This window comes from Cynocephalus volans, chromosome 8 (assembly GCF_027409185.1).
Source record: "Cynocephalus volans isolate mCynVol1 chromosome 8, mCynVol1.pri, whole genome shotgun sequence".
NCBI lineage: Eukaryota > Metazoa > Chordata > Mammalia > Dermoptera > Cynocephalidae > Cynocephalus > Cynocephalus volans.
Genome location: NC_084467.1, coordinates 17,841,807 through 17,854,715, shown reverse-complemented (window position 1 = coordinate 17,854,715; position 12,909 = coordinate 17,841,807).

Below are 12,909 nucleotides of genomic sequence, written 5' to 3'. Positions count from 1 at the left end.
CTGGACTGTAAGTGCCTTTTACAGGCAGGCCTGAGTCTGGGTGTCTGCAGTAGCCATCAGCCTCTGTTAAAACCTCCGTCCCTGACCACTCAGGTCTACCCAGACACCAAACGCTCTTTTTTGTTTATGCCATCAGTCTAGGTGTCTGGGTTTTTCCTCTAGGAACTATGGTCACTGGTATCAAGATGTCTCCATACACATACATTATTCAAAGCACACACTTTGTGCCAACCGTGGTGCTGAACTGTCCCACATATTATCTCTTCTGATGCTCACAACACCCTATGAGATGGAATTACTATTGTCCACACTTACCCATCCACCCTCATCCATCCATCCACCCTCTCACTTAACTCACCTGTTATTCTACTCACCCAGTAAGCCACCACCCATTCATCCACCCACCCAAACACCCACCCTTATGTATCCATTAATTATCTACACATTTTCCTGCTGAACCACCCTCCCTTCCTTCCTTGGTCCCTTCCTCCCTCTCTGAAAAATAAGCTTCAGAGAGGTTGAACGACCTGCTCAACATCACACAGCTAGTACAGTGGCAGATCTGGAAATTGAACCAGGTACTCTTTTAACCGCTCTGTTATGTGGCCTCTTTGCTGTCTCACTTTATTTCTAACTGTCCTGGTACACGCAGATTTAATCTTATAAGTCACTTCAAATCCTTTTGGATGTGAGTGGAGTATAAATTACAAATCAATAAGACACAGGCCACTGTAAGTCCAAGCCAGGGTCTGTCAGGTTGGAGTCAATTAGCAAGCCTGCTGCAGGACCTGCTGGGACTGGATCTATTTGCCTAATTGGCACTGGTTTCCCCCAGTGAAGGACAATTAGCTCAAATCCCAGAACCAAGACCACCCCTCTGCGTCTGGGCAAGGTGTCAGGCATTTAGCCACATGAAATTTACTGTTCATTCATTCACCCATTGACCCACACACCCACTCATCTGTCTATCTTTCCAACCATACAGTCCTTGCGTCATCCATAAACTATCCTGACATCCACTCACCCACCTACTTACCTACTTACCCACCTGCTCACACATCTATTCACTTATTCACTCTCCCCCTACCCGTGCACTTGTCTGAAAGTCCCCATATCCACACACCCACACACTCACCTATTCTCATACCCATCATCTGCTGAACCACCCAATCCAAGCAACCATTTATGGAATCATTCTGCCATCTTGCCATTTACCCATCCATACACCTATCCCCTCACTTATCCCATCCATCTGTCTATCATTCCACCACCCATTTACCCAGCCACCATATGTCTAGCATCCCACTTAGGTATCCATCCATCTGTCCTACATCCACCTTTCCCCTGAACCAACCTCCCTCCTTCTCTTTCTCTCTTCATTCATCTATCCACCTGCCCAATCCATTCACCTATCCATCCATCACATCACTCACTTAAACATCTATACATCGGCTATCCACTCTCCCATCCAGCTAGCTTGCGTTAATCAAACACCCAAGTTAAGTATTGGAGAATCAAAAGTACACACTGTCACTGACCTCAAGAAACTTGCTCATTTGGAGCAAACTCTAAATCCTTTATGGCCCCCACTCCCAGTTGCCAAGGACTTTCCAAGCTCCATCTTCTACCCTTGGATTTGGTCCTTGCTCAGGGGTCCTCATCCTGGGATCTGTCCTGCTGCCTCCGAATCTACCTCCAGACAGTCTGTCTCACATGGCTCCTCTTTGCCTGCAGAACTGTTGCCCACGTCACAGTAGGCAGGGATGTGGCTGAGGCCAGTTTCACCCCAGGAGGGGCTGGTGAATGAGACCCTGAGCCCAGATGCATCCCCACCCCCCCCACCCACTCCTCAGTCTGCAAGGGGGATCCCAGGTATAAACAAACATAATCCCATGGCAGAAGAGGGACCCTAGCCCTGCCTGGGGGTCAGAACAGACTTCCCAAATGAATGACACCTGGCCTAAACCCCAAGTATTGAGTAGAAGACAGCAAGGCACAAGGATGGAGGGAAAGGGTAGGAACTGAGAGAACGGTGCTCCCAGCAGAGGGAACAGCCTGTACAAAGGCGGCAAGGAGTGACTGAGCAAGGCCCTTTAAGGAACAGTATGAGGGAGAAGGCAGGCCTAGCAGAAAAGAACTCCAGACACCACAGAGTTCTGAATACCAGGTGGAAGGGCTAGTTAATACTTCCTCTTGAGAGTGTAGGGATCCATTGAAGGAGGGTGGCCTGACTCAGCTGTCACTGCATCCTCTTGGGTGATTGGTCCATCTTATAATGAGGAAATTGCAGCCTAGGGATCAGAGAGGTACAGAGGGCTGCTCCAGGCCACGCAGCTGGTAAAGAGCAGAGCAGAGATTCCACCCCTTGTCTGATGGCTCCCAAGCCCTCACTCTTTCCAAAAGTGGCTGCTGTCTCAGAGGAGACATTTCCAGAATGCCTGCATCCCTCCCATGTTAACATTCCTCTCCAGACCTGCCTCTGTGGCCCTTGGCAGTTTGGGTGCAGTGACAGAGCACTCCAGGGCATGATCTCTGCTCTGCACAACTCCTGGGCTCTCCTGCCCACTGCACCTGGCATTTCCAGCAGTTAAGCAGGCATGGCTCTGTGGGAGCGTTTTCCTGTGTGGATGTTTCTCGGGAGAGCTGCTCAGCAATTTCCCATCATCATCTTTATGATCAGAGCTTCCATGTCTTCATCATCAGTTACTGTTCATATCCTACCGACCTGACACCCTGAGGGTGTCCAAGCACAGAGCCAGGCCTGAGAGCTTCTGGCGGGAGCTGGGGGAGCTCATGATATGGCTGGGCATGGAAGGGTTAATGGCAACAGGAAGGGCCTGCCTAAGAAGGAGCAGGGCTTGAAATGAAGGGGTCCCTGGGGATGGCAAAGACTCAGGGGAGGGCACCCTGAGCCAGCTGCAGGCAGAAGGAGACTGGCCAGGAGGTAAGGGAATACCATTCCCACCAGCAGCATCTCCGCTGCCATGGCTACAATTTGCTGAGCACCTACTATCTGCCCTGCGCTGTGCCATGCAATGGACATCCAAAACCGCACCTGAGTTCATCTAAGCCTCTCAAAATACTTCAAGGGACATATGATTGTTTTCATTTTGCAGACAGGCAAACTGAGGCTCAGTGAGGACAAGTTAGTGGGCCAAGACCCTGCAAGTTGGTAAGAAAGGCATCCTTTGATTTCTGGGCTGTGTGACCCAAACTTCTTTCCGAATCCCAAGGAGCCTTTTGGGAGTCCAGAATCTCAGGTGAAGGCTGAAGCAGGTAGTGGGAGCAGGAAGGATGGGCTTCCAGGCCCAAGGGTGGAAGCATGGAATTGGGGAGCAGGCATGACAGTCTGATCTGGAAGTGGGAGGATGTTGCCTGTCAGCGGGAATAGCACGGACAGCGCCTGATACCCAGCCTGGTGTTCTTCCCACTATAACCTATGGATGCCTTTGCGGTCTCTGTGGATGTGGTCACATGTCCCACAATGGGCTTTTCTGGGCTTTTGGTGTTGAGGGTAGTAGCAGAAGAGACTTCTTGTCTGTACTAGAGACTCATTCCATTAAGTCATGGAAGGCTTCTGAGGGGAGGTTGGGCAATTCTGGGAGGCAGGCTCCCTTCCTCACCTGTGATGTTACAGGCCTCCAGGCCAGTGCTGCCCTGGGAAACTGACCAGGTGCTGAAGGGGCAGGTGGAGATGCCTTTCTCACCTGCCCTGAGGGGACAATCAAGACCAGTGTGATAGTCAAGGCCTTTGGTGGGCTGGCCCTGACCTCTGATTGCAATGGCATCTCCTTCCACCCCATGAGGCCAGTCTGCTCACTCTCTGGGCCCACCCCTTCTTGGTTCCCACTGCCAAGCCTTTGCTCTTGGTTATGCCCCTGCCTGGAAAGATGGGGGCATCTCAGGCATGAGCAAGGGCCTAGAGAGAGGTAGGAAAAAGGAGTTTCATAAACATGCGAGGCTCTCTTTTCACCTCCTTGCACCTGCACAAGCTGCTTCTCCAGCCCAGAATGTCCACTTTCTTCACCTGGAAAATTTCTATTTACCATGTAAGACTTAGCTCAGGCATCTCTTCCTCCAGGAAGCCTTCCCTGACCACTACCTCCCCCTGAGTTAGCTGCCCCTTCCCTGGCCTCTAACTCTCCCTCCCGAGTATGTCTCATGCCATTTCCTAGCCTGGTGTTTGGACTGAGCCTGGGGTCCAGCAAGGCCAGACTGCTAAGGAGAGCGTGAAGGCCGTTGGTGATCAGTGTGACCAGAGATAGCTTACCGCAGGCACAAGGGGAGGCCATGCCAGTCAGTGGGCAGGTGGCCTTGTGCTAGGCCTACAACACAAAGGCTGGACTCTGCCTCCTAGCTGAGCCAGGCTGTACCTTCCCAAGCTCCTGGATGTGCCACACTGCTGGTCCACCTGGGGCTGGAGGCACTGGACCACAGGCCAAAGCCAGGCCAGCTCCCAAATCTGGCTAGCCCACTCCCCAGCCCCACACTGGGGCTCCTCCTTACCAGGAATTCTATATGGGCAGTGCTGAGAGCAGCCTGGGGTGGCCCCTTCAGACACACGGACGCTGGGAGCAGGCTCAGGAATTCCTGCTCTAATTGGGAAATTGAATGTGGAACCTCAAGCATCTCGCCACAGTGGTGTGCATCCCATTGGGACAGAATGCTTCTCTGATGGGGTTAAGGTGTGTGCTGGGTGGTCCCCTCAAGCTGGGGGAGGGCTTCCAACCCCTTCCCTGTTGGCTCTCTCCTTCCCCCTCACAGGATGCAGCCTCAGAGACCTCATCTGGTAAATGGCAGCAGTTAACAACACCTACTCACAGGTGTGGATGCAAAGCTCTTAGCAAAGGCTTGGCATGGTCAGTTGGTGCCAGGGATGTCAGTACCACGATTATCATCACCCCTCATTCACCTGGAGGCTAACAGGACTGAGGATGGCTCCTGGAGAAGCCCCTGGGGTGGGGTGGGAGGGGAAGGGCAGCTGCATTTGAGGGATAATAATTATAATCCTAACTTCCAGCTATTGAGTACCTGCTAGGTGCTATGATGAACACTTACTATGTACCAGGTGCTGTGCTAGCTGCTTTTCACAGGTGATGCCATTTGGTCCCCCTTTCACAGAGGCTCAGAGAGGGACAGTGACTTGCCTGGGGTCACCAGGGAGTTGGTGGTAATGCTGGGATCTTGAGTGCCATCTGGGGCTTCCTTCCTGTTGTCTCTCTTCAAAGCTCTGAGAGTCCCCTGTGCTGGGCCTGGCAGGGAGCATTAACTTGGTCTTATTTAAAGTTCCAATTATGTGTCCCATTTCCCACTGGCTACAGCTGAGCTCTCCGGGGAGGTGGGAAGACCCAGAGGAAAGAATCCTCCCCAAACTTCTGACTGAATGAGCAGGAGGGACGTGTGCTCCTGCTGGGAGGTCCTCTTCCTGGACCTGGCCTCTCCTCCTTCCACCTTTGCCCCAGGAAGCTGACCAGGCCAGCGGGGTCTTCCCCAAGGTGGGAGGCTCCTTGTCAGCCTGCAGAGGTAGCAAAGGGGCCACACTGAGGCCTGAGGGATGGTTACCGTGTAGGAGAAGGTAGTGCCCAATGTAGAGATGGGAAGACTGAGGCAGCCTGGGGACTGGCCCAAGATTCCACAGTGAGGCAGCAGTATGTGGGGCCTAAAGCTCAGAGTGACACAGACCCAGAGAATAGGTCCCAGAAAGCTTGTTGAGAGGCGGAAAGATGGAGCTGCGAAGGGCTTAGGGCTTGAGCAAAGGACAGGGACGGAGCTCACAGGATGGATTCAGACATTCCAACATGCCCATGCCTCCTGAAGGCATTGCAAGGAGGCAGAGTGCCACGGGAGCCCTGTCTTACAGACAGAGAGCCAAGGCCGAGTGTCGACCACCCAGTGATATGGCCAGAATTGGTGCCCAGACTGTCTGATTCTGGATCCCCCACTCCCCACGCCCACCTGGACACAGAATTAAGACATCCACCCCCTCCCCTCTCCCACATGTAGTCCTCAACACCCCTGCCTGTTTTCCCAGAATCTCCTCTCCTCCCATTTCCACATACTCCCTCCTGGGTGTCTGCCCTGGCCACAGTCCCTGCTGGGAGGAACCCACAGACTGGCGAGGATGGCACCGGAGCAAGCAGTTCCAGGACCTGCCGCCTTTGGAGTGAGGGGCAGAAGGTGGCAACCTGGCAGTGGGACTCAGGGGTCGGGCCCTGTCAGGCCCCAGCAAGTCACTTCCTTCCCTCTCTGAGCTGAGGAACAGGAACAACATTAGCACCCGCCTTGCAGGTGGCTGTAACAATGAGATCACGCATAGGAAGCACTTAGCCTGGCCCCTGGCTGTTAAGGTGCTCAGTAAAATACTGACTGTCATTATTATAACCAAAGCTTCTACTCAACTTGGCACAGAGCAGTCACAGGTCATCGGAAGCTGTGATACTGGTATTATTATGAACATCACCCAGCCACCTCTGGTCCCAGCTGAGGCAGACTCTAGCTTTCTCGTCTACAGGAGACAGAATATAGAATAACAGGCCGTGAATGTTGTCTTACATAGCAAAAGGGACTTTGCAGATGAGATTAAGTTAAGGATCTTGAGATGGGGAGTTACCCTGGATTATCCGAGTGGGCCCAATATAACCACCAGGGTCCTTATCAGAGGGAGGCAGGAGAGTCAGAGCCAGGAGGATATGTGATGTTCGAGGGATGCACTTGGAAAAAGGAGGAAGGGCCACATGCCCAGGAATGCAGGCAGCCTCTGCAAGCTGGAAAAGGCGAGGAAACAGATTCTCCCTTAGAGCCTCTGGAGAGAGCGTGGATACCCATTCCGGCCTTCTAACCTCCAGAACTTTAAGATAATGAACATGTGTTGTTTTAAGCCACTAAGTTTGTGGTCATTTGTTACAGCATCAACAGGAAACTAATACACCATCCTTAACAGAGGAAGTGGTTGCCTTCTGCACACCGGCAACTGCTCAATCTAGGAACCTCACACTCTCACCACCCACTGCTGGGAGAAAGCCCAGGCCCTCTGCTGAGGGAGGATGGGGGGAAGGAGGCAATTGCGGGGAGGGTGGCTCAGGCCACCCTGGTTCACAGCTGTGGCTGAGGAGACCCTCCCCTCCAGCATTTCCCATCCTGTCTGTCCAGGACAGGCTTGAGGCTGTGGCAGGGCAAATGCTGGTTCTGTATAAATGGTCACTGGGGGGCCCGGCAGCAGTCTCTCTTCTAGAAGGATGGGAGAGCAGAGTGGGGGTGGGCTACTCTCAGGGTTACCATGTATTTGGTGCTTACCATGTGCCAAGCCCTCCCAGGACCTAATCTTCCCAGAGCTCTAGGAGGTAGGAACTATCATCAGCCCCATTTTACAGATGAAGAAACTGAGGCTCAGAGAAGTAAAGCAACTTGCCCAAGGATGTGGTCTGGCTTCTGCTTGCACAGCCCCAGGTCGAGGCAGCTCCAGTCCTCCATGGATGCCCTGTCCACTCTCAGGCCACTCAGATCCTGGCAATGGATCTCTGCTATATGATTCTGGGGCTACTCCCTACCCCAGCACTCTCTGGGCCTCGAGCACTCTCTGGCCCACTCCCATATGACCTCACTGGGGCTTCCTGCAGCTCAGGCCATTGCATTCCATTTCGCAGACCATCATGGTAAGGAAGATTATGGTTATGGCCATGGCTGCGTCCCTGTCCATGCCAGGAACCATGCTAAGTGCCTGCTGATGTTTACTTTTGTCCTCTCACACATCCCCAGGGGAAACTCCTAATCATCCTGAGTTCCAACAGGACACTGAGGTTCAGAGAGGAGAAGGGGCCAAGCTAGGGGTGGGGGCCTCAGAAGCCCACTCATGTACTCCCTCAGCCTCTATTAACATCTTTTTGTACAGAGGAGGAAGTAGGTCCAGGGAGATTCCCAGCTTGCTAGTGCAGAGGTGGGCTGGGAACCCAGGTCTCCAGGCTCCCCAGGACAGTCTTCCTTCCTCTACGGCATCCTTAGGAGGCAGGGGCCCCAGCTGAGGGCCTGGGAGACCTGGAAGTGGGGGGTGGGGGAGGGAGAGTGTGCCAGAGACATATGAGTTCATCTTCTCCTGACTCCAGTGGGACCCCAAGACCCTGAGACACCAGCAGCTGGGAGCTGAGAAGCTGAAGGTGGCAGTCCCAACCGGCCCTTGGTGCTATCAGGAACACCGTCTGCACCTGGCTCCTTCCCATACCCCCCCAGGAGACGATTGCCTCAGATGACTCCCGGTGGTGCTGGTGCCAGGCTGGGAGGAGGGAGGGGGCGGGCTGGGCGGCTCTGCCACAGCAGGCTTCAGAGCCCTGCTTGGAATCCCAATTGAGCTATTTTTAATGTGCTTCAATTTTCATTTTCTTTTATTGGAAAACACAGATGGTGACTTGCTGCCCCTCACACACGCTGAGCAAGGCGCTGACAGGGAGAGCGAGGCGCAGCAAACGCACGTACACCCCCCTCCACGGCTGGGCAGCCAGTGCCAGCAGCCAAGTCCTGTGGCTGCCCCAGGCCTCAGTTTCCCTATCTGTAAAACGGGTTTTGCTGAGGCAGCCCTGCAAGCCCCTGCCAGCCCGCACACCCTAAGAGGGTCTGGGTTAGAGTCAGGGAGGAGGCTCCAACTGGGCATTGGTAAAAAATGGTGTCTAAGGTAAGGGGCACTGTTGCCAGGGAAAGAGAGGTCAAGCAGAGGAAAGGAGGAAGGAAAATGGTTGGCTGTGGGGTATTATTACTCAACACTCCCAGCCACACGTTGGGGTCTTCCTATCCCCATTTTAAAGATAAGAAAACAGAGGTTCAGGAGATCAGGTGCCCTGCCCAAGCGCTGGGCTGCTGAGCCAGGTCTGTGTGAATGCAACTCCGGCTCTCTTCCCCCCAGAACCTCTCCAAACTGTTCCTGTCCAGATGCTCTGTTATTTATTTTTTTCATTATAAAAGCAGTACTTGCCCATTAAAGACAATTTGGAAAATATAGAGAAGTCAGATGGAAGTGTAAAGTACAAAATAATAATTATCTTTCCCCCACCCCCCAGTCCTTCCCCTGCGCCATGACCACTGCCAACATTTTGGTATGTTCTTTCCACGCTTTGTTTTTTGCTTCCCACCGTTTGTCACGCTTTTAACATTGTGTGGTGGTGGCACAGGCAGCGGCCGGCTGCACATCATGATGGAGCAGGCACTTTTTAAAAGCACCAGTCCTGGCCTTCCCTTATCCCCACAACACCAGAAGAGTTAGAATCGTGGGGGCAGGCTGGCCATCGGTGGCTCGGAATCTGTATTTTCAACAAGCCTCCCAGGTGATGCTGATGCAGCCAGCCTGGGGCAGCCCACAGACCCGTGCTGAGCAAGACTACTAGCTCTGGAGACAGCTGGCATCACCTGGCTCAACTGAGGGCCGAGCTGTGTGGCCTTGGGTGAGTGCATTCACCTCTCTGAGCTGTAGTTTCTTTATCTGGAAAAATAGGACTTTCCTTTACAGGCTTGTGCAGAGGATGACAGAAGAAAGCCAAACAGGATCTCATACCCACCTGAGTCATAGCTACCTCCTAAGGCTATCATTGTAACTGTCCCAAGGCCACCATTATAACTGTCCTAATGCCACTTCCCTGGAGTACGGCTGGGATGATGGGGAGGCCCCAGAGCAGAGGAGAGAAAAATGGATTGTAGCAGGGGTTGGGGGTGGGGAGTGATTCACACCCCTCCCTCCTGTGGCCAGGATGACATGAGGCAGAGTCCAAGAGGCTCAGGCTTTGGGAGGGGTGGGAAGATGCCCCCCGAGGGCAGGAATGGAGCCACCTGAAGCTTGGGTGGGGAGGTGGGTGGGGGCTGGGGTGGGCAGGAGCTCTCAGAAGACAAACCACAATACATGTGATCAAGACTCTGCCTCTGCCTCCCCAGAGTCATCCCTGTCCTTAAAAAACCAGGCCCCGTACCATGCCTGGAACTGACCTTAGACAAGTCTCCCCCAGCCCACCCATCATGCCAAAATTCTGCTCAGCCTTCAGGGCCTGCCTAAAAGGTCATCTCCTAGGCTCCCTCAGTCCCCTCTTCTGTGTGCCCCCATCTCACCCCCCACACTAGGATATAATTATTTCAGAGTATCCCACCTCCACCAAACTGTGAAGTCTAGGAGGGCAGGGCTGGGGCTGGGTCTGATTGTTCTGCCTGAAATGCCAAGCATGAACTTCTCTAAGTCTCACTTTCCTCAGCTGTCAAGTGGGTAAGTTATCTGTCCAACTTGCCTCAAAGGTTTGGCATCTGTAGCAAATTAGAAGGTGTGGTTGCATTTTGAAATTGTAAAGTGCACAAACCTTAGGTCGATGGGCAGAGGTTGTTGCGTGGTGGCATCTAGGGCAGGCCCTTGATCCTCTCCACCCCCGCCCCTCCCCATACCCAGGCCTGCAGTTGGCTGGGCCCAAAGTTTGGCTTTGAGGCTGTGGGCTGCAGGAGCCATTAGGCAGGTGGCTGTGGAGAGGGGGGCCCTCCGTAGGGTGCTACTGTCATCAAGGAAGGTGAGTTGCTAATTGCCCCTTGTGAGAATGACACCTTCTCTAAAGTGTGTCACAGAACACAATGGGGTTCGGGGTGGGGGGTGGAAATGGCTTTGAATTTTGCCCCAAAGTTCAGAGCTACCTGGTGAGGGAGGTAGGTGGGGCAAACTGTTGGTATGGACCAAGCTGTGGACTAAGCCTCCTTGAAGATGACAGCAATGGACTCGGGCACAGCCTTCACGGTTTGCAAGGCCCTTGCCCCATCACTGTCTCACACTTCTCTTACAACAGTCCTGCAACATGGACATTCATTCATTCATTCGTCCATCAGACCCTTCACTGAGGGTATACCATAGGACTCATGCTGAGCACTAAGATGAATGAGATCTAGCCCTCAGGGCAATGCAGATAATGGGGGCGGGGGAAGCAGGAAGGGCATGGGACAGACAGACCACCATCAGGTGCAATAAAGGGTAACAGGCCACAACTGTGAAGTGCGCAGGGGCACACGAAGGGCACACAGGAAACAGGCAAGCCTCAGGTGAGACAACTGTGGTTTAGTGCGGCCAAGGGTGTTACTCATGGCCCACGGTGAATAGTGGCTGTGCCGGCCTCTGAGTCCAGTGCTCTTTCAGGATGCTTTGTGGAAGATGAGGAAGCAAACCAGGGAAATAGCTGGGGAAAGAATGTTCTAAGCAGGAGAAACAGCAAGTGCAAAGGCCCTGAGGAGGGAGTATTCATTATCTGATTCAGTTGTTTTCTGGTGTGTTCATTAGTTAAGTAATAAACTCATCCACCCATCCACCCACCCACCCATCCATCCATCCATCCATCTGTCCATCCACCAGACACTGGCTGGGTGCCCCCCATGGGTACCAGGCTCTGTGCTGCGGATGAGAATATGAACTGGTTCAGACAATTTGCTCCAATCTCACAGACTAAAAGCTTAAAGTGCCCTCGGAGGTGGGTCCAGCTTAGCCCCCATCACACCATATCACAGAATGGGGAACTGAGGTCCAGAGAGAGGACCTGACTCTTGCAGGGAAAGACTATGAGTGACAGGTGGCACTGGGACTTGAGTTCCAGTTTCTCAAGGCCCCAGGTGGCAGCCAGAATCCTGCCCTGGCTTCAGATTCAGAGCTCAGGCCTGGTACAGGGCAGCCTTGCTTTAAGTGTCCTGCTTTGGATGTCCTGGGAGCCCCCAAAGGGAGGCAGTGCCCTTGTGAATGAGTGCTACCGGCCTTGGGATACCCAGACCAGGGTGGACCTTGATCCAAAGACTGCCTGGTGCCCTCACAAAGTTCTGCCAGTCTCCCTGCACTCGTCCAGCTTCCTAGGAAACCCCTCCTAGGAGGAACCGCTTCCCCTCCCTGTCGCCACATGATCCTTTCTGACCCTCTGCCTTTCCAGGCTGGGGTCCTGGACATCTGGCAGGGTGCTTTCAAGCTCTCAGGGATAGCTATCTCTCAGCTTCTGGGATTCCCACATCCAAAAAAATAGCTTACACACAGTGAGCACAGTCTGATTTTTAATATTAGGATAACCATTATACAGATGAGAAAACTGAGGCTCAGAGAGATGACAGAATGGGCTCAGAGAGATGACAGAATGTACTCAGCTGATAAGCAAAAGAGCAAGGATTTGTCTGACTGACTCCAGAGTCTGCTCTTAGGTTCCTTCTAGAACACCCTCTGTTCTCCTTCCTATCCAGGCAAATCTTATCACCCTTCAATGGCCGCCACCTTTGGGAGACCCTCCCTGACTGTCCCAACCCACCTCAACGCTCTCAGCAGAGAATGACCCAACAATTCCAGGATGACTCAAGCCCTGAGCACCTTCAGGCCCCCACAACAGCAGCCCTCCCATCACCCACGAGCATGGAGAAGGCCCTCCCTTCTCTGTCTCCGACATCACCCTCTACCATTACTCTGAGTTTAAAAACAGTTTTTAGGGGGCGAGCCCGTGGCGCACTCGGGAGAGTGCGGCGCTGGGAGCGCGGCGACGCTCCCGCCGCAGGTTCGGATCCTATATGCAACCGCAGGTTCGGATCCTATATGCACCGGGTTCAGCCGGTGCACTCACTGGCTGGGTGCCGGTCACGAAAAAGACAAAAAAAAAAAAAAAAAAAAAAAAAAATTTAAAAACAGTTTTTAAGTGAAAAATTATATGCTTATTATAAGATATTGAAACAAAAAGAAGGGTATAAAGTGAAAAGTCAGAGCTCTTCCCCTAGAAGTAGTCACAACTAGATATCATTTAGACATTTCACTGCACATAAAATGTATTTACAGAGGCATAAATGCATATTTATTCTTTGGAAAGTCGAATAGGAATCACACTCAGCATACCGTGAAACCTGCTTTCATATCACAGACATCCTGGTGCAGAAGGTTCCAGCACATTCTTT